Genomic DNA, 23,216 nt, shown 5'->3' with positions numbered 1-23,216 from the left:
CCAGGACCTGGGGACTCCTTGGACCAGCCAAGCCATCTGGCTTCTTTCCAGCCCTTTGTTCAGCAAGCTGTTGCTCTGTGCACAATTTCGCTGACCCAAAGAGAAGAGTCCAGCTTCAGGCCCAGAGCAGGAGAGGGGATCTGGGGCTAGCAGCTATGACATGCAGAGCTCTGTCCACCCAAGAATGTCCAAGAGGCTTCCTGACTGCTTCTACCCTTCCCATACCCTCCCAGGGCCTTCTGGCATAAAAGACATGTGACTGTCCCTGCACCTAGTGCCAGCCCTCAGATGCTCATTGGGCCCAGTCTCCAAGAAACCATCGGGCCTCTGACAGGGTCTCCCATCCTAGGACTTTGCCTAGGGTTTTTGTTTGTTTGTTTTTGTTTTTTGCTTTTTGGGTCACACCTGGTGATGCTCAAGGGTTGTTCCTGGCTCTTGCACTCAGGAATTACTCCTGGCGGTGCTTGTGGGACCATATGGGATGCTGGGAATCGAACCCAGGTTGGCTGCGTGCAAGACAAGCGCCCTACCCGCTGTGTTATTGCTCCAGCCCCAGGACTTTGCCTAGGATGTGGAAGCCTCATGCAGGAGGTTCTCGGCAGGGTACCTCCAAGCCAATAATTCTGCAGCAAGCCCTCCCTTGGCCTGCCTTGCCGATCTTGACACCAGGGTCTGCAGTCAGGCCCATTCCCTGCTGCAAGCCCCGTGGAACCCACAGTGGGCTGTAGGGATGGAATGTGCACATACAACAGCCTCCCTGGGCAAGGAGCTTTTCTTTACTTTTTTTTTCTTTTTAATTTTTTTTTTTATTGAATCCCCATGAGATACAGATACAAGCTTTCATGTTTGAGTTACGATCATAAAACGATCAAACACCCATCCCTCCACCAGTGCACATTCCCCACCACCAATGTGCCCAATATACCCCCCTTCCTAACCCTCCCCCTGCCTCCATGGCAGACAATTTCTCCCATACTCTCCCTCTACTTTGGGGTATTATGGTTTGCAATACAGATATTGAGAGGTTATCGTGTTTGGTGTAAGGAGTTTTTCTTAAAGGGGTACGGGTGAGGGAAGCAGCTCTATAGGAGCATGCTCTGGAAAAGGGCTTTCCATGCTTCCTCCTGCTCCAGCTCCTCAGTGCCTGCTGTCCACCGTGATGACTCTCAGGAGCCAAAGCTGCCTCTCCCGGACTATGCCAGCAAACAGAGAGGCAGCACCTGGCCCCTCAATCTCAGCTTAACTGGGCCCGCTACAGCAGGGACCTGACTTTCTAAACTTTCTAGCCAGGTGGTGTGTCCTGTCTTCTGCCCACCGACACCGGCTCCCTTGCTACGCCTGGGTGACCTCAGTAGACAGCAGAGCAGAGGCAGGGAGTTCCAGGAAAGTACAAACCGAAGATTTCCACTGGGCTGCCAGGCCACGATGGTGGTGTTTGGGTTCTGAGCTCGTGTCCAGCTTAGGGCTGTAGGATCAAGGACTGGGAAGATCCGTCTCCTGAGGGTGCTCCCTGAGTGAAAGGGACACACTTGTCATGCACACACTGCAGGAGGAAGTAGCGTGAACCTCAAGTTCCTTACATGTAACACGCACACACATACACAAACACTGTGGAAGGAAGTGCAGCATTTGTCCTGCGTGTGACCAATCCCGTTTTAATCCCTGGCACCACATATGGTCTCTGAAGCCCTGTATGGCTTAATCCCTGAGCACAGAGCCAGGAGTAAGCCCTGAGCACTGCCAGGTGTGGCCCACCCCACTCCCACATTTTCTAATTATTTTTGGAGCTTCCCCAGCAGTGTAAGGAGTCTGGGGACACTCCCCGTGAATGCTGACCCAGCTCTGCAGGCCTGACACTTGTGGGTGCTGTTTCTTAGTTCTAGTAGTACGCTGGGGGTAGGGATCAAGCTCAGGGCCTTGTGCATGGCAGGTATGTGCTCCAGACCTTTGGATTGTCTTCCTAGCCCCTGGATCTGTTTTCCAATCCAGGAGTTTTTGCCTTTTTTTTTTTTTTAGAAAACCCCAGGAAAGGAATCATACAGTTCAGGCCTTGTGACTCTGGCTTCTCGCACAAGCGCAGAGTTTTTACCTATTTATTTATTTTAAGTCTAAAGGTCACACCTGGCAGTGCTCAGGGGCTACTCCAGGCCCTACTGTCAGGGATACTCAGCAAATGCTGGAGGGACCATATGCAGTGCCAGGAATCAAACTTGAGTCAGCACTATGCCAGGTAAGCACCTTAGCTTGTGTGCCATCTCTCTGTCCTCTCAATGTTTTGTTTTTATATGTCAAGTAATCCCCAGAGGAGGAGGGCAGAGGAGTTAGAGGAGCAGGGCTCAGAGCCCACTCACCCTCTCAGACCCACTGGCCATCCCGAAGCAAAAAAGTGATCTCTTAATCCCCCCCAAATGCACTGGATCCTGTTTGCTAGACCGTGATCTCCCAAGTTGGCGGGGAAGAGAATGCAGGCTCATGCACCTGCGAGGGAAGCAGGGAAGAAAGTGCAGAGCAGAGCAAGGCTTTGTTTATTCTATCAGCAAGTGGCGCTTTGCAGATCCTGCCAGTAACCCTGGAGCCTCCGTGCCTTCTCCAAATAGATTAGCACAGAATAACAAGGCAATAAAAGTTACCCAGAAGCAACGAGTTGGAATAGACTCTGGGGACAGAGAGCGGGGCGGTCAGGAAAACCAGGCCAAGCAGAGACGATGACCCAAAGTTTTCTCAGTTAGAAACCTCAAACTCCAGAACTATAAAAAAAAGAGGAGTTTTGAAAGCATCATTTTGAATTCACGGATTCAAATATATTTAGTGCACATCAATCTCTCCTGTTTATTACCCTTGCTGATATCCAAGGCAACCTATTTGAGGCAAGAAAATGTCTCTTCAAATTGACCCTGGAGTCCTTTAAATGTGACCTTAATAGTCTTTGATACATGTGTTGCTACCAGGCATAACAAGCTCATCCAGAGTCATCTTGCTTACTTCCCTGTGCTCCAAATGAGTTCAAGCCAAGTATATGCTTTACCATGAATTCTGGGGTCTGGGGGGCTATGAGATTTTGGCAATGCAAACTGAATCTTTGCTGCTTTCAGAATATCAGAATTAAAAATTCCCTCCACAATCAACTGGCTCAGAGCCTTCATCCCACAGAGTAGGAAATAGAGGTCCAGAAATGTTGTGACTTACAAAGGGTTGCACAGGGCGATGCATAAAGTGCAAGGGTTAAACACTAGATCTTTCTGCATCCAGATTCTTTGGGCTTAGCATAGTTTACCTCTCCTGACCTCTCCTCAGTCCATCTGACAAGATGCTTCCCCTCAGGCCATATTCCGTCCTTACAATATGAACTGAGAGGTTATTGTAGAAAGGGGAACTATCCTAGTTCCAAACTTACTGTAAAGCTACAATATTCAAGATAGTGTGGTACTTCTCTAAAGATAAACATAGAGGTCAGCAGACTAGAACTAAGTCTATGGTAAATCCATACCTTTGCAGTCAATTGGTTTAGAAACAAGAGGCCAACTTAGTTCAATGGAAGAAGGAATTGACCTTTAAACTGGGTTAATTAGATAAAATTGAATTTGGAGAATGAAGTCAGATTCCTACCTCACAATATACTGGCAAACTAATCCCAAATAGATCGAACAGCCAATGCTATGAAACTCCCCAAAGGAAATACAAGGGTAAATCTTTGTGGTGTTGTATTCACAGATAGTACCTTACCTATAACACCCCAAATATAAGCTGCATAAGAAAATAATGGAAGATGAAAATGAAGAAATAATGAAAATATTGGACTTCACCAAAATTGAAAACTGTAATGTTTTAAAGGACACCATGAAAAAAGTGAAAAAATAAACTTCAAAATGTGAGAAAATACTTGACTATCACCCACCCAACAAGTAATTGCATCTACCTGTATGTCAAACTCTTACAACTCATTACTAATGGCTCCAGAGATGGTTCAGTGGTAAAAATGCTTGTCTTGCGAGCAAGAAGGTCTTGAATTTGATGCTCAGTTCTGTCCACATACTCCAAGCAAGCTTCCAACAACTCTACCATTTGGGACTTCCAGAGTCACAAAAGAGTGCGTGATCTCTGGTGAATCACATCCAAGTATACACAAGCACTGTAATTAGAAACTTGTGACCCCTAATGAATAGTGAAGACAAGTATTGTGCCCAGAGATGTGACACCTTCTCCAGATAAATACCACTTGCAAATGTGTGCCATCACCCATGTAGGTGGTCATTACAATAGCAACAACAAAGAGAAAGGAAGGGGAGAAGGTAAATTAAAAAAAAAAAAAACCTCAAGACAACACAAAAGATTGCCAGATATCTAAACATTTCTCCAAAGAAGGCTACAAATGATCAAGTACATTTAAACATATTCAAAATTAGGGCTGGAGAGATAGGACAGTGATTCAGGAGATTGTCCTGCATGTGGCTGAGCTGGGTTCAATCTCCATCACTCTATCTTCTAAGTCCACCACAAGTAATCCCTGAGCACAGAGCTAAGAGTAAGTCCTGAGCACTGTTGGGTGTGGCCCCCAATAAAAAAAAGACATACTCAAAATTATGATTCATCAAGGAAATGCAAAATCAAAATCACAATGAGACACAATTTCACAACCCACTGGATGGTTAGAATCAAAGCCAGATTACCAGGTGTGCGGGTGAGGTGGTGGAGAGACTGGATCTCTCCATACACTGCATGGGCTGGGGTGGGGGGCTGACTTTCCTCCATTTCTTAGACTCCCAATAGAGCCCATCTGGGATGAAATTTTCTGCACCCACCTCTCCACCTGTACAAACTCACAGGGAAGTTGGTACTTGGGGTGGACCCAGAGACCCTCCTACATGACCTTTACTCCCTGGCCTTGCTCCCAACCAGCCCATTTATCTCTGCAAGTGCCATGGCAGGAAGGATCCCTGCTAACTCTCATTAGAGCCCTTGGTGGGGTTCACGGTGACCTGCCTTATCTCAAGCTTCTTATCCATGCAGAGGACAAAGTGGAGGAACAAGTCACTTTCATTGGCAGTTCTTCTGTCACCCTGTCTTCCTTTCCACAAGCAGCACTGATTTTGTTCTCCCAGTTTTTTCTCTTTCAGGCTTTTCCTCCAGCTTCCATAATAGCTGTTTAGCTCTGTTCCTGGCCCAGTAAGGGTGATCAGACATAAAGTTCCCAACAACAAAATAATAGAATAGCAGTGTTCTCCTCCCTAGTGCACATCTTTACTGGGTTGCCATGGTCTGGACTAGGGTTAAAAGAATGTTGAGAAAGAATGCCCAGCGCAAGGACCTGGGTCTCCATCACCATGAGGACAGTCCCTGGAGGGAAGCAAACGGCTTAGAGCAGTGTTCTGAAACACTTTTATAGCTGTGCAGCTGTCTTGCATACCAGCCCACGGATCAACAGCTATAACCAACATGGTAGACTGGTAGTTTTCAACCTTTCTGCAGCTGTGGAAGGGCACTGGTGGAAGAAAAAGAGATCAGAGCACATCTTTTATTTTCCAGAATGTTTTCTTGCATAAAGCCTTGTGTCTTTTTTAGGCCATTTGGAGTAAGACTATTTGCAAACGTGTTATCAAAATGAGCACCACACAAAAAAAAAAGTTTTGTGAGACAAGGGTGTGTTTTATCTGTGCTGTACTAGCTTGAAGCAGACAGAACCGAGGCTTTGGAATCGGGCTCTTTTCTGCTCTGTTTTGTTCACCCTGGTGGCTTCTCTGAATGATGGATCCCACCATCTCACTGTAGACCCTCATTGCCCTTCACCTACCCTTTGGGAAGAATCAGTAAATTTCAGAGAAAAGCTGTAATCACGCACATTTCATTAGTGCAGTCTTTCACTCCAAATTCCAAATTGGCACTCTGAGCTGAGAACCAGGAAGTCTCTGAAATTCTAATGCCTTTCTGGGGCAGCACTGTCCTCTGTTTAGAGGACACCTAAACACCCCCCCCTTGACTTCTGAAACCAGTGGAGCCTTTTAAACAATGAGGCTTCTGTTAGGTGGCCCCCAGACTCACGAGACTGCATCACTATTTTGTTTATTAAATTCATCTCCATGCATCTCGGCACCCAAAGTCCCAATAGGCAGCTGTAACCAAGGAGGTATATTATCCTACAGTCCTAAACTTGTATTCAGGAATAACGCCAGTTTGATCCAAGAGCTCCTCTTTCCCAGAATTCAAAACTCATATCCACATGATTCTAAACTCTTTATGGAACACTTCTGAGTAAAGGCATCAAAGGGTTGAGAAGACATCTGCTGCAAGTGGTCACGATCCCTAAAATATCTCCGAGAAGCTACAGAGTTCTTGTCCAAACATGGCCGGGGGGGGGGGGTGGGGGCGGGGTGCCATGCCTAGGGCATCTGCCAGTTCTGAGGCTTCCTCTGGCCCTCTGCAGCTGTCCCCTTTTCACCCTGCCTCTGAGAAAGGTCTGCCCATGTGTAGAGCAGCACCGTGTCTTACCGAGACCGGGCAAGAGCTGAACTACTGCCAGGAAGCACCTCACGAGATGAGACTAATGAAGAGATGAGAAGCTGAGCTAGGTTGCTGTGTGTGTAATGAAGACACTCCCTGGGAAACTGGACGGAGTGGCATTAGTGAAACAAATGAGGGAAAATACTAGATGATTTCATGCCTATGTGTTATAGATAAGGAAGCGCAGCAACAGACAAAGCCAAACCAAATGTTTGAATTCTGGTTTTGGTATTTTAGGGTGAGTTTTGGGTTTTTTGTTGTTGTTGTTGTCATCGTTGTTTGGGCCACACCCAGCAGTCCTCACATCATCCAGGGCTTCCTCCTGGCTCAGGAATCACTCCTGGTAGGACTTGGGGGACTGAATGAGATGCCAAGGATTGAACCCAGGTCAATTGTGTGCAAGGCAAGCGCTTTCCCTGCTATACTATCGCTATAGTATCGCTCTGGACCCAAGCTTGAATTCTGACTGCAGGACTGAGGTTGAGAGTTGAAGCAGGGGCGTGAGGGGGAGCAAAGTCCTGTGTTAGAGGGAGATCATTGGGATTTCAGTGACAGAATGTGACAAAGTATATTAGGAGAAGTGTGACCTTGTGCCCTAAAACATAGACAGTGTAGCAGTAAATCTTATTTCAGTTTTTAAAAATGAAAGAATAATGCAAGCATAAATAAAATTAGAAACATAGGAATTTTTTTTTAAAAGCCAACACCCAGGGAGAAATGTGTCCACCCTGCCCCCATAGGATCTGGGATCCTCAAGTTTCGGGGACACGTGCCCTCCCCTCCCCAGCACCCCTGTCACCCACGGAGAGGACATGTTTCCTGGTGTCCCTGATAAGCATGACCCTTACCGCTGAAAGGTCCTTCTGTATGTCACAGAGCTGCTCTTTCCAGGTGCAAGGGACCCGGCAACAGCTCCAGTGAGTGACAACTGACCTCCCTGGACCTTCAGTCCCAGTGGCACACATCATTCTCACACTGACGCTCTGTTGTCGTTGTCATTGTTTGGGCCACACCCAGCAGTACTTTCATAGAGGAAAAGGTGCAAGTGTGGCCCTGGGGGGTGTTCCCAGAACTAGCAGAGTGGCCAGGAAATGGACATGTGATGGAGGCCTCTCCTTTCCCTCCCAGGATTAGAACCTCAGACCTGTCGGCCGTCCCAGGCACAAGTGGTTGAAATTGGCTCTAACTTCTCCCCTGGCTCTGGCTCAGGCCCTTTTTACCGCTCTCTCTCCAACCGGAACACAAATATCCACACTGCCCACTCTGACCATTACACTTGAATGTCCTCCTCCTGCCCCCATGTGGAAAAGGAAATGTGCTTTAGATTTTTCCGTGTCTAGGGAAGGACTTCACGATCTTTGGGGCCACACTCGTACCCTCCTCCTTCCTCATGACCTCCCAGATGCTGCCCCATTGGCCCCACCTGACCTTGGGAGTTAAGTTCTCATCTGCCTTCAGCCTCCAAATCCCAGAACCTGCCCACTGTGGAATCCTGTGTGTCCTGCTGTGTACCCAGCCTCTGCCTTCAGATAAGGAAAAGCCTTACTTGACTGCCGGCGACCCGGCCACTGGTTCGAAGCCCACCACATTCTCAAAGTATGTCCGTTTTCTGCTTAAAACATCTTAACCACACTCTCTCACTCTAGGGTTTACCCTCTGTGGGTCCACCAAAACTGGGTGGCACCATGACTCAGATGCACCAGGCTGGTGTTGGGTGTTAGGCAAGTGGAACTGAGTTAATGTTCTTCAAGGAAGGGCAGGAGGCTGCCAATGCAGGTGGGGAAAGGGTCCAAGTGGAAGTATTAGGCAGGATCCCAAGGGGGCACTGTGCAAACACTTCTCCCTGGGTACTGTGGGAGTGTTAGACTACATAACTTTGGGAGTCCTTGTGGACAGCTTATAAGAGCATCATATCAACTCTGAGTGTCTCCTGTGTTACAGCTTTTTATTTTGAAGCTCATGTAGGTGTGTCTGTATGTGCTGGAGCAGCCATAGACACTGGGAACTCAATATCTGGCACAGCAGCAACAAGGACCCCTCACTCTATTGCCACTTCTCTGTGCTTGGTGTGCATTCACTTGGGGCTCACACATCCGCTGCTCAGCTGCCTGCTGGCCTTCACTGGTCCCTGCAGCAGCTCATGTTGTCTGCATTGTCTGTGTCAGCTTCTTCCCCTCCTCATCTCTGTCATCTGCCAGTCGAATGGTAAGTTTCTCACCAACTGCCTGTCTGCATTGTTTGCTCTCACCAGCTGTTGACTTGAGGGCCTGTCTATAGTCATATATGTGTATATGCCCCCACCACCACCCCACACACACTTAGCTCAGAATTCCACCCTTAGTCCCTGTTACCTGACTATGTCCCATGTAAGTAGCATTTTATATGAACAATCTGGTTGTCTTACCTGACATCCCCCTCATCACTTCCACCATAACAGAGGTCAGAGTTCAAGGAAACTGTAGAAGTCAGTGACACTAGAGTAGGGGCATGCCAGGGAAGTAGGTGTCTGTCATGTGGTCACAGATGAAAGGAACACAGAGGAGTCTTTCAGAAAAAGAAAATGACTAAAGCCAAGACATAGAATCATAGGAGCCCCTGTGTGGTTCACTGCCTCCAAATGGGAAAGCACTGTCCCTGTCCCTGGCCATCACTGTCACTTGCCCTATGAGCCATCTTTAGCGAATGACCGTCAGAATGAGGCCAGCATGCAGCAACTCTCTGTCCTGGTTGCTATGCCGGAGGGAGGAACCTGTCATCCAGCTCGTCAGCCCGGCTCAATGCATTGCCCTTCTTACAAACCCACGGAGGGCATCTGGAAGGGCCAGAATGAACATCTATGTCAGGCTCCAATGCCCAGAGACCTGGAAAGAAAAATTCATTGGACCGGGTTTCAGGGGTGTGACCGGTGGTAACAACCAGCCCCAGGAGACTGTTCCCTTTGAATGCTGACTCTCAGCACTAACCCCAGAGACTAACAATGCACGATATAGACGTCATTTCTGACGACAAAGCCATTTCAACTGACTGGGTAGATGGGACCCAAACTGAGAAATGGGTGAACCTGGGAGCAGACACATAATGGTAAAGACAGTAAAGGCAGCTGGGAAGGATAGGGGTCATGGGGATGGACTCATGGAGTAGTTGAATCAGGTGGGCAGAATTTGGATAGTAAGAAAGTGTGACAAAGAACCACTCGGGGAACACTAGCAGTGAGGACAGAAGCCAGGCACTGAGCCCTGAAGGGGTGGGAGATATCTGGAGGCTCATCTGTCCATATTTTTGCTTTCACAAAACCATCTTGCACCGTGCTGGCTTTTCCACCCCGTTAACCGGGAGTCATCAGGGCAAGAGAAAAAAACTAGATGGAGGAGCTGTGTGGCAGGTCCCAGTCCCTCTCTGCAATGATGGTGATAGGTGACACCTGTCTCCATGAGGCCAGGATCCCCTATCCTAAAATGTCCCTTCTTCGAGCTCAGGAATCAACCCTTCCCCCTCCCCCTGTATCTCAGCAAAAATGTCATCTCCACCCAGGGCGTCAGCTTTGCCCTGCAGGATGGAAGCAATCAGCCTCCATCCTCCACATCCATATTCATGGGGACGGTTCCTGCTCTGACCTGTAGCCCCATGTGGGCTGTCAGCCTGGGCGCCAGGGCTGATGGTCCTCGGAAGTGCACTTCAGGAATTATCCCTCAGCCATCTGCCTCTCTCCTCCAGTACCTCAGACCTGGGAGGAATGCGCAGCTGCCTTCCCCGAGAAGCATGAAATGGGGCACTGAGGAGGCAGAGCAGGCATCTTGTCATGCCAAGGCTGTGCCTGCGAGTATTTGGAGGTTATTAGAGTGGCAATCATCAGGCCTTTAGCCAAATGCAGGTGGGAAATGAAGTGGCTTTGCAATTGCTTTCCAGAGAAAACCGAACGAATATTGGTATAATCTATGCATATGGTCTCTTCCAAGTGGCTCTTCACCTTGCTCCCTGGCCAAGGAGTAGGACTGAGGTCTTTAGCCAAGCACAGTGGAAATACCTGCCCCCCAGCCTTGAAAGGGCCCAGAGTCTGCCAGAGGTGCCCTGTCTGTGACTGCACAAGCTCCCGCATTGAGCAAGTATGTGCCATGAACCCCCTTCTCACATTCCAAATCAAAGTCCAGAGATCCATTTAGCTCGTGGCACTTCCTTGTCACTCACAGGGAGATGAGTCTCCTGGTGGCCTTCTTATCCCAAGGAAGGGGAATGTTTAGAACCCAGTGCTCTGAGTAGCCATCACTACCCCTTCAGGCTTCCCAGGGCTCTACAGAAGTCTCAACTCTAAAATCTTGGGGAGCGAGAGGCGCTGGAGTCCTCTGCAGATGGAGCCTCCTGTCCCAGCCCTTCTGAGCAGCCTGGCAGGTCCCAGCCTTCTGTGAGGAGAGAAGAGCTCTCACCTCTCCCACTTGGGATTTTTTGTCATCTTTTATAACCACCCTACACATCCATTTTCCCAGACCAGAAATCTAGGGCTCAGCCTTTCTTTCTCCCTCTCCACATCCAAATGCATACATTTGGGGGAGGGGTGTGTGTTGGAACTGCACCTCGCAGTGAGTGCTCAGGCCTTACTTCTGGCTCTATGTTCAGGGGTCACTCCTAGAAGTTTTTGGGGACAATATGTGGTGCCAGGGATCAAAACCTGGTCAGACACACACAAGTCAAGTGCCTTAACTCTGGTAGTACCTCTCCACCCTCAATTAAAATTTCCCCCTGGAACACTTTTTATTCCAGCCCTATCCCTTCTTCCTCTTCCTCTCCTTCTTATTCCTCCTCTTCCTCTTTTTCTTCTTTCTCCTCCTCCTCATCTACTTCCTCCTACTCCTTCTGGTTTTAGCACAATAGCCTAGCAGAGCCCTGTGTGCAAGTTTTCTCCCTCCAGCCCATTTTTCACATCACAGCCAGAATCTTCTCCCAGAAATGTCAGATCTGATGCTCAGGGCCCTCTGAATGATCCTCCCATGAGCCTTAGGTCCCAACACTTTACCTGCTCCTTTGTACCTTTGTGCACCCCTGTTGGGGCCACATAGAAACTGCCAGGGACCCCCAGCACTCCTGCACTCTCCCACTGCAAGCTCTGTCTTTGCTGAGACACTTCCCTTTTCTTGCTGTTTAATGAATCTGTGTCCTCCATCATGGCTGGCATCAGGCTTCATTCCTTTATTGGTGCCTTTCCTGATCCTCCTTCTCTTAAATTTGGTGATAATGACAACTCTTTATTGGACTTGTGCAACACTTGACTTGTTCATCTATCCCTGATACCTGTCCATGAACTCCTTTAGGGTCCAGATTCTGATGTGCTCAACTTGGTAGCCCTTCTGCCTGTGATAGCACCTCTTGGAGCATGCCAGAAGTACCAAATGATTGAATCTGTGGAAGAACAAATAAGATAATGGAGGTGGCAATCATCCAATGGCTCAATGGGCCCACAACATTGGGTGAGCATAATTAGGGATTAAGATGGCAGAATTGTGTATGCAAATGACATCTGTAAAATTAAGACATGTCTCCAAAAGTGCTTTCAGCTGCAACTCAGCGTTTCCCTACATTTCTGACTGGTGCTTTTCCCCTAAACCCATTCAATTAAATGTGTTAACTCTTGATTCTGTGAGTTCCATCACTGACCCAAAGAACAATACTTAGTAATCAGCATGTAGTGTAGCCTGACTTGGGTTGGATGAATAACTTGCTCATAATGCAAGAACAAGGAGCATAATCATAACATCATGATTAACTGCTTCGTAGAGTTCTCTACCATGGAAAGTAGGATGTGCTTTTCAGCCCTGGGATGGGTAAAATAACCATTGACACACTGGTCGACTCTCTTCAGAGTAGGTGGGGGTGGGAAGGATGTAGGAATAGTATCTTTTGGACTGGTGTTCTGGCTTCCAGAACAGATGAAAAGAGGCCAATTAAATTACAACCCAATTCACAAAATAGGAACTGCTTCCTCTGGCACTGTTTACTTCTTTAGCCAGTTTTTGCACCAGTCCTTCTTGGGACTTCCAGGTCTCTTTCTCAAACTGGCAGATGTGTCTGATGCAATGCTGGCAACAGGACATACAGATGGTCATCCATATGGTGCCAGCTCAGATCTGACTTTGGGAGAAAATTCTGGAAGTCCATTCATCTATGAAGGACACCCACTGGTTTTCTGCACTAGGTACAAAGTTGGCTGTTGGTAGGGACACAGGTGTGAAGCAGGTGTTTCACATAAATGGATCACCCTCAACTAATCACCATGAATCAAGCCAGTGATGCAGGAGAAAACAAAATGAGAAGGAATCATTATCCAAGAGGTGAAATAAGCTAGTGGCTAAGGAAGTAGGGGATGGTCTGAGTTCCCATAATGTAAATTATGATACTTCAGTCAGACTTTGTCTTAGAGCTTGCCAGAATCTTGCAAATATGTGAATACTGCAGATATAATTCCAGTTGACAAAGTATCTAGTCCTTTCAATCTAATAAGGGTCCATGGCAGCCAAAGAACAGAATCATTCAATGATTTTGACTACTTATCAAGCGTCAGGCACATTGTGGATGCTAATAACAGGATGGTGAAGAATGATACATTTTTAGTTTGGAGAAGACAGAGAGACAAATAAGCAAACAAGAAAGTGTTACATAGTAATAATGGCTATGCAGAAAAGCAAAATTGAGTAATGTTATAGATAAAAACAGGGTGACTATCTCTGAAAAAGAAACATTTGAAACTACAATATTGATGACAAGAAGGAACCAGCTAACCACACAAGTACCAAGGAAATAGCTAGTGTCAAGGTTCACAGTGAGACAGATTGATGCTCAAAAGCATTGGAATAAAGTCTGAAGAAGGCAAAGACTGGCAATGGATAGTTCAATACTGTTTACGATTGGCAGTGTTCAAAATTCCTAGAGGGTGTTACATCAGGACTAGGCTTGGCACTATATCATGAAAACAGGAAGGAATTTCAGGTCTTGGGGACTTAGGTGAAAGCGAAATAGGAGAGGTTGGAATTGAGCTGTGTCAGTTGAGCCAGGCTTGGGGTCACAGTCTATGTCAGCAGTATTGAGGGTCAGAATAACCCCATGTATCAGAAACTTGAGGAGAAATACTGAGCTAAATGTAAAGCCAAAGATGAAGAAATCCAAGGATCATGACATTACTGTTTCCAGAAAAATTGCTATATTACTTCTATTGGAAAAGAAACCCAAGACTTTCAAGACTTTGGTTAATCTAGAATTCTAATGACTCCCAAACCTACACTTGGGGTCTATGCATTTCTTCTGAAAGTTAGTATCCACTCCCTGAAAATTTCAGAAAGTTTAAATTCAACTTTTCTTCAGTTGACTGCATGATCTCCTTTCTATTCCTACAAATCACTTCTCTTTCTGTATTCCACTGCTCAGTGAATGTCATTATCATCCACACTATTCACACACAAGCCAAGAGGTGAGACATCATCCATTGAAAGTTGTTTTTACATATGCAGAGTATTAGATGCAGACTGGCATAAGAGTATTAGAAAGTGCTCTTGGGATCCCCATTTTTGGGAGTAAAGGGAGGAAATCGAGATTGGGGAAAAGAGGACTTTGAGCTACAGTGAAATCTCAGCAAAGGTCTTGTTCAACCCCTTGGGGAGTTTTGGGATATAGCTGGACCACACTCAGAGCTGTCCAGAAGAAACCAATAGTCAGTGATGTAGCTTTTACACCCTAATGTTGACCACTAGATATGGATCATCCTGGAAAACAATATGACCTTGAACAAAATCACTGTCACAGCCAAGGGCAATTCTCCAAACAGTTAGTGGAATAAGCCCATCAGTCCTGAGGGGTTTAGAGTGGCACATCAAGGATGCAAGGGCAATCTGCCTATGACATCTGTCACCCATTGATTGCCAGAGTTGGTTCAGCTGATCTGGCTAGCTAGGCAGATGTCCCCTTCCTGCCTCACCACTCCATGTGTCTCCCTCCAAAAGCTGCCTACTCAGTCAAGAGAATCGCCTTCCCTGAATAGAGATGGATGGTTCTTCTATCAAGGGTATACAAGTAGCTGAAACCTCCAAATAAACTCTCACAGTGGCACATCAAAGCATCTACTTCTCCCTTTGCCTCATTCCCATCATTCCATGAGATGTATTCTGGGAAGCAACCTGCTGCAAAACCACCCACCCTATGTCATCTCCTTTTACCTTGTCATCAGTTCAGGTCTCAGAATTTCTAACTTGGGCTAGGTCTTCAACTTTCTTTCCTTGGACTTTTCCTCTCTGCTCCACAGGGTTAATGTGTGTGTGTGTGTGTGTGTGTGTGTGTGTTTAAGACAACCTAAACTTAAGCCCACTAATCTACTGTTGAAAATTTTTAAGCCTCATCATGAAAATCACTGCCATCACTGCCATCCCATTGCTCATCGATTTGCTCGAGCAGGCACCAGTAACGTCTCCATTGTGAAACTTGTTGTTACTGTTTTTGGCATATTGAATACGCCATGGGTAGCTTGCCAGGCTCTGCCGTGCAGGCGAGATATTCTAGGTAGCTTGCCAGGCTCTCCGAGAGGGGCGGAAGAATTGAACTCAGGTCGGCTGCATGCAAGGCGAACGCCCTACCTGCTGTGCTATACTCCAGCCCATCATGAAAATAAAATATGAATTATATTCAGGATGAAATTCCAACTTCAGATTGTATAACTCCATAGCCTTTGCATCTTGACCCCTGTTGATGCCTGTCTCTTCTCTCTCTCCTCCAGCCCTGCATACTATAACACAGCCTTTTTATACATCTCAGGGTTCCCTGAGGATTCCTTTGGACATAGGGATCTTTGGCTGAGAAGGTCTTCTAGTGTCCACCCTGCTTGTTATGACCCAATGCATCTCTCTATCCTGAAACAAAGCACCCATCAATCCACCCCCATTCTTCATAAAGTCATTTTGCTCTCTTTTTTACCTTAGCATTCTCAGCTCCTTGGAAGGAGGGAGATACACCCAGCAGTGCTTGGGGATTATTACCAGCTTAGTATTCAGGAGAGCGTGTAATTGAACCTAGTCTCCTGCATGCGAGCATGTACTCAGCCCATTGAACTGTCTTCGGCCACTCAAAGCTATCTTATAATCACTTGTTGCCTTGCTCTCAATCCTGTGGCCCAGCAAGATCTTCAGTAATAGAAATTGTATCATATTATTTTTCACTTTCACGAATATTACCCTGGTGTCTTATACCTTATAGGGTTCAATAAATAGTTGATGAATGAATCAATGAGAAAAGAGAAGGTAGTAATATTATCTGATTCTTCAATACAACAACAAAAAGATACGTTAAGGAGTTCATTTGCCCAGAATGGATATAAAAATCACAAGGAATAAAAAGCCTAACACCTCATAGCATAATAACAGTTCTAAGAAGGTATGAGGATTGGGTGTTGCCATGGCTGTATATTATCCTGAATAATGGTTGGAGGGTCTGTCCAGCTGGTGTTTAAGGTGATATGCCCCTGAGAGGCCTACTCTGGCTCACCTAACTCTCCTGTGAAAGCCTTTCACGTGCTTTTCTGTGGGTAAAGACCAATAACTGAAACTACATCCTACACCCTGTGACCTACTCACCTCTAAGCAGGCTCCCCCTTCAATCTGGAAATGGAATGGAAAACCACCAGGTGGCCACCATGTGCTACCAAAGCAGCACAGGTGATAGGATTTGTCCTGTGTGTGAGGCTGTGGTAGGAGTTCTGCTTCTATCCCCAGGTCTCAGAGATACTGAAGGGAGTCACAGGTTTCTGTTCCACATGTCACTGGCATTTCTCCTTACTGGTTTTCCAACTCTTCCATAAGTCCCTATCTTTAATAAACCCCTCTAAGCTAACACTAGCAATTGAGTGACACACCTATTAACAGGAGCAATGAGACTTTTTCTTACAAATGGTGCACCTTGGGATGAGTTGGGAGGCTACAGTGAGGAGAAGAAGCCAGGTTGATGGATTAATGCCATCAGAAACACAAAGTCTTGGTCATCAGAGGGCTGATTTCTTTCTTCAGGTGCCTGGCCTTACCTGGCCTTCCTGGCCCCTCAAGAGTCCTACATGAATCCCAGTAAGAATAAGAGGATGGTCAGTAAAAATGGAAGGAACTATGCACTAACTCTAGATACCACATGAGTTGCATCCAGGCCTCTGGACCACCCTCTAACAGAGGAGGAGAGATTCTACCCTACCTGGCTAGAATGCCAAAGACTTCTGTTTGGGGGACATCATCATCCACCTTGAGATGGTAGTGCCCCCAGATGTTCAGTGGGCACATCTAAAATCTGGGAAGCTTCAAGCTGAAGTATTGACTTTCCTGGAAAGGAGAGACTTTGTGAGACTAGGTGAAACTCTCCTTGGAACTCCAGAACTCTAAGGGTAGGAAAACATGCCGGGGTACAGATGGAAGACATTACTTAGGAATGCCCATAATATTGGGGAACTCTTATCTATGAGCTCTTGTGAGACATGCCCTGGGACGTTCCAGAGGTATTTGGGAAGACTTGTTTGTGAGTACCAATGGGTCTGCCCAGAGACTCATACCCAGGCTCTCAGAGTCTCTCATCTATAAGCATGAGTCTCAGAAACACCAAAGGGCCACAATTACTCCTGAGAGTCCAGGAGCCATCTCGGGGACTCCCAACTTGAGTCTCTCAAGAGTGTGGAAGGCGTTCCTGGATCTAAACATCCAGAGTCCTTGCAAGGTAGGACTGGAGGCAAGATCCATTGAAATGTGAGGATCATTTTAAATCCCCTGTGATGTTCTTTGTCCCCACAGGACTAGGAGCATTTTTACATGCATCTTGATAAGTGGGAACCATACTCCTTTTCTCCTCCTGAAGAGGCTTATTATTTAGATATGAATATCATTACTTAGGTCTGACAATTGTGTTTTGGTTACCAGCAAAACTTATAGTCTTAGAAACAGTTTTTGAAAAAAATTCAATCTCTCCAAGCATGATCAAAGGGCCTGGGGGCCACTCCCAGTGATACTTTGCCAACTGAGAAGGTGATTCAGTGCTGAGAGTTTGAGGATGCTGCAATGTTGCTTGGGCCCTGCAGTGCTGGGGATCACCTGGGCCATCTGACAATGTTTGGGGACCTCCAGGGATACATCTAGCAAGTTTTAGGGGCTTACATTGTGTGGGAGTTGAAATAGGGTGATCTCATGTAAAGCACATGCTTTAACCCTTTTGCCATTTCTCTAGCCTCCAGAAGCTGTTGTGAGGCTATCTAGTGATCCTGCCCATTGCTGTTGTGTTTCTCAGTATCACCTCTTTCTACTAACAGAAAGAAATTGGAACTTTCATGAGCTGGCTGCACTATTTCAAGAAAGGAGTATATAGCCCCCCTCAATCCAGGAGTCCTCTCCAGCCAACTGCCGGCACAGTTCTCTCCCTGACTCTGAACATTTAAGGCATGGCAACTTCTCTGCAGAGATGGAAATGTGCTTCCAAAACCTATGTGAGAACACAAGATGGGAATAAATAATTCAGAGAGAAAAAAAATGAATGATGACTACTTAACACTTGAAAAGAAGGTCACACACAGTAACAAGTGGAGTGAAGCAGGTTCAAGCCAGCTGCTATTTTCACCCATGAAACTGGTGTTTTTTAAGTTTTTAAGAAAATTATGATATTCCACAGCTGGCAATAGTGGCAGAAAGTGAGGTTTTCATCTGTCATTGATTCACATGAAAGGTGTCAAGCCAGAAATGTGGGTCAGCAGGAAAATACAGGCCCTGCAGGAGTCTGGGATGCAATCTCTGGGTCCAAAATCAATCAATCAATCAGTTGAGCAAACCGTAAACTTTTCAGGAAACAATTTGGCAACATATATCACAAAGCCTTAATATGTTCTGCTCTTTGAACTTGCTATTCTGCTCCTAGGAATCTATGGATCAAATCATATCTCTGCAAGAAGAAGCACCTTGTACCATTCTCATAGCAATCACAAAAGAAAAGTAAAAGCCAAAATTTTTCAACAAATAGAACCATTAAAATAAATCATGATACATGGCAGAATATTAGAAAATAAAAATAATATGCTTTCAACAGAATTGTATGAAATAAGATGATTAAACAGTGAGAAAACAGATACTTTACAAAAGAATTGAAAGTGGCAGTAGCACATGAAATGATGCTCAATGTTAGTCGTTATCAAAGAAATATACATAAAACCAGTGAACTAGCATCACACACTTAACAGAATGTCTAAAGTTAAAAGGACCGACAAAGATGTGGAGCAACTGGTAACTTTCATTTATTACTAGTAGGAATTTAAGACAACCCAGCAACTTTGGAAAACAGTATGACTGGCTCTCATAAAATTAAATATAATCTACCACATAATCCAGTAACCCTATTTCTCAGAATTCAACTAAAAGAAGCAAAAGTATATATCCTGGGCCAGAGATACAGTACTGCAAGTACCGCAGAGACATAGTACTGTGACCCCCTCCCCAATTTAATAAAACATAAACCAAAAATGCATATATTCACCAAAAAAATTACCTTTAAATGTTCCTCATGATTTCATCTGAACTGGAGACAACCCTAAAATTCACAAGTACATGGGTTTCCTGGATGAAAACTCTGAGGTGTCTTTGGGTTGGAGACGGGCCAATTCTCCAACCTGCCAAAGCCCCAGATGCTGCACCCACACCCTACAGCCGCCACCATGCCAAAGGCCCAACTCCACTGCTTCACGACTGAACTCTGCAGAGATTCCAAACTTATAAACTCTCGGTACACCAGTTTTCAGTCTGAGAACTTTGAGGTCTTCTCTGAGTGGGGGCAGACAGCCTCCCCCAGCCCCCATACTTCCAGAAGCCCCAGCAACCATACCCACACCCTACAACCACCACCATGTAAACCCTAGGTCCAGTTATAAATCCTGGAGCTTCTAGAGAGCACACAACACCTCCAAGCTCTTCGATACCGACATCCCAGTAGACACACATCAAATTATATGGGAATGCAATATAGATGCCAACTAAGTTCAATAAATAGTAACACAGAAGGCTCAACTAGCAACAAAAAACGTAGTAAACCCTCAGACAGGGACTTAATGTCCCCATTATGAGATATAACAATATTCACAAAATTTTCTTTTACTGAACTATTTTTGATAATCCCATTAACCATTTAGTTGTAACAAACAATATAAAATTAATTATTTTGTGCCTGTTAATGGGGGAAACACTTGGGGGTGGTTGGGAAAATGCAGACAATTGTGGAGGTAAAGTCACTCTATTGGTGGGATTGACATTGGAACGTTGCATCCCTGGAACAACTCTATTATGAACAACCTTGTAAACCACGATGTTTAAATAAAGAAAACAGAAAGAAAGAAAGTTTAACCAAAAAAAAACTGGAGATAACCCAAATGTTTATCTATAGATGAATGGATGAACAAATTATATCTACATTGCAATAAATACATTTAATTAGATATTTTTCAGCAACACAAGGAACAAAGTATTGGTATATACAACTTTGATGAATCTCAAAAACATTATACCAACAATAAGAAGTCAGATTCAAAAAGATAGGTAACTGCATGTTCCATTTACATAAATCCTTAGGCAAAAATGGTTGTTCAATGGAGTTGGATGAGGAAAGGAATTAACTGTGAAGTGCTGAAATAATGCTTTTTCAAAATCAGAATGTTCTTTATTTTTACTGTGGTGCATTTGTTCAGACTCAGTGAACAATGCACTTAAAAGAGATTTTTTTGCTTATTTTATTATTTTAAAGCATGGTTTTTTTTTAAATGTCAAGTAAAAGGTGATACATTAGCTATAGATATTTCCCTTCAAGAACCCACTGACTGGAAGCGAAAGGGGAAAAGAGCAAGCATACAACTGATTTGGAAAGACATGAGTGAGTTGGAAGTCTTGTGGACACTGAGAAGTGACCTAGCACAGTGAAGGAGCTCTGAACATGGAGGATATTTACAGGTGAATTGGCCAAAGGAATATGGCTGCTACTCAGCAGTGCCAGAAGGACATGAGCAAGCAGAACAACTCAGCATGAATTATGAATATCTGTAGATGGAACAGTCTGTTCCGAAATGCTGCTATGCTGTGGCACAGAAGTTCTCAAACCCTGTTATGCTGTGGCAGTCAGTGCCACCCACCCACTCAGAGAGGGGTTGGGGGAGGGAGATTACAGACCCAGAGAAATCCCAGAACTCTCCAAGAAAGTCAGTTTTTAAACAAGGGGGTAGGGAGATGACTCAAAGGGCTGAATACATACTTTGCATGTGAGAAGCCCAAGTTCAATCCCCGGCTCAGCATGGTTACCAGAACTTCAGGGAGCATCCCCTGAGCACTGAAATGGAAGTAACCACTGGATACTGCCAGGTGTGACCCAATACACACCAAGAAAACATGTGGGGAGAGGAAGAGAAGGGGAGGGGAAGAGGATGAGAAGGGAGAGGAGGAGAATGGAAGAGAACAGAAGAAGAAAAACGAAAAGGAAACTTGAAGTTTGATCCAGAAGTGTCGAGTCTAGACATTAGGGGTTCCAGAGAGAACAGAGAAGAAATTTTCCAAGAAGTAAATTCAGGAAACTTACATAACATCGAAGGACATGAGACTTGGAGTAAAAAAACAAAAACAAAACAGAAAAAAATAACTAGCAGGTGGAACATTGAAAACCGCCTGTGCTTAACACATAATTGTAAAATACAGAAATTCTATGAAGAGAGAATCCTCAAAGCTTTCAGAGAGCAGGAAGTAAGTCATGAGCAAGGGACTCAGAACCAGGCCACCTGTCTCCTCACAGGCATGCAGAAGCAGGGGGTGGATTCAATGTTCAAGAGTTTGACCCCAGATAAAAGTAGGGATCAAGTGTTAAGGCAGAATGTGCAAAGAAAAAAAAAGAATCTCTCCTTCCCACCAAGTTTTGGGGGGTTACTTGATATACTGCATCCCGAGAGAAAGCTGGGTAAAGACAAACCAGGAATCCAGGGGAAAGTTGAGAAAAGAAACAATGCCAAGAGAAGAGCAGAAACCCCTGGAGGAGGGTCTGCAGAATAATGGACAAGTTGAGGTGAAACAGAGCAGTTGATCAACACAAATAAAATAGTTCATGAAAACCTAGCAAAACTGAGGGAGGTTCAAGAAAGCGAAGATGCTCTTTTTTATTTTTTATTTTTATTGTTATTTTTTTAATTGATCCACCAAGAGGAAAGTTACAAAGCTTTCAGACTTAAGTCTCAGTTACATAATGCTCGAACACCCATCCCTTCACCAGTGCACATATTCCACCACCAAGAACCACAGTAAACCTCCCCCCATCCCCCCAGCCCCCCACCCCACCTGTGTAGCTGATAAATTTCACTTTACTTTCTCTTTACTTTGATTACATACAAACAAAAAACTCAAAAGAAAGAAAGCAAAGATGCTCTTGGCGCCTTCCTGGCTCTCTGGGCCGTGCTGCCAGGGCCGTGGGGAGGAACGCTGTGTGCTCCTGTCCCACTCTGCCCGCCAACTTAGACGAGAGAAGAGGAATGTGTCTGTCGAGGAGCACCACCTCTGTGTCGACACTGAAAACCATGTGAAGCCAAAGTACCTTGAAGGTTAATCTGCAAAATCTGGGAAGGAGAGCTGAAAAATGGAGGGTGTCAATGATGTCCTTCTCCGCCGACAAAATGTAGTAGCAGAACAACTGGAGAGAGGTGCTAACACATGATGATGCAGACGGAAACTGGTGTCTGCGAGCCCAAAGCAACCTAGAGAGGAATTAAATGCTGGAGGAGAGCAAGCTTGGTGGCCTGGTGAGAGCAGGACACCGAGAGAATGCTTGGCAGTCTTGATAAGCCGAAAATAGTGATGGACCCTGTCAGCTGGATTCACAGGCTGACACAACCACCAGAAGCAAGTACCCAACAGGCTAAACGCAGCTGTTTCTGAGGATCAGGACTGGGGCTGAGAGGCAGTAGATGACAAGATTGTTTTTCATTCTCAGCTCTTCTGTATTTGCCATTTTTATTGAATTACCCATAGTCCTACCCATAGTGCCACACTAGATATCTTTGAAAACATTTTAAAAGAACTGTACACGGCACATGGTTGTGAGTATCGTGAACATATACAAGTAAACTCATTGGGGAAAAAAAAGACTTGAAGTAAATGTAGTACCAACGTCTGGGTAGACGTTTCCTGATGTCATTTAGCCTCTTCTTTTACAATCTCCCATTTTTTCCTACAATAAAAATGCATTATTCTTACAAACAGCCAAAAAATGTTATCCAATGAATCAAAATGATATTCAGGAACCAGTTTTCAATGAAACTGGAAGTGAAGAACACAAAATTGTATATAAAATGAATTCACTTGTCTGATATGCTGAAAATAGAGCAAGCTAAAGCAATATTAACAGTTGCCTTCTTAGCGGTGGAGGAATTGGTGACTTTTTAAATCTTTTCTATTTTTCCAATTTTTTCATAAGACCAGGTTTGGCTGGAAAACTAAATTGTGTTTTCCCCATTGGCTTCAGACCAAGATAATTATGTAATGCTTCCGAGTGGTGCTGACATCTAGAAAGCCCTCGATGGACACTGTGGCATTAACAGAACAAAAATGTAAATGAGACTCACTGGGGACTGCTTCTAATTGGCTCCTGTTACTTGAACTCACTCAGTGCTCCCTGAGTCCAGTCAGCCACTGGATTAAGACAGTATCGGGTGACTTAGAGTG

The sequence above is a fragment of the Sorex araneus genome, chromosome 3, assembly GCF_027595985.1.
Source record: "Sorex araneus isolate mSorAra2 chromosome 3, mSorAra2.pri, whole genome shotgun sequence".
NCBI lineage: Eukaryota > Metazoa > Chordata > Mammalia > Eulipotyphla > Soricidae > Sorex > Sorex araneus.
Note: the sequence above shows the minus strand (reverse complement) of the source record.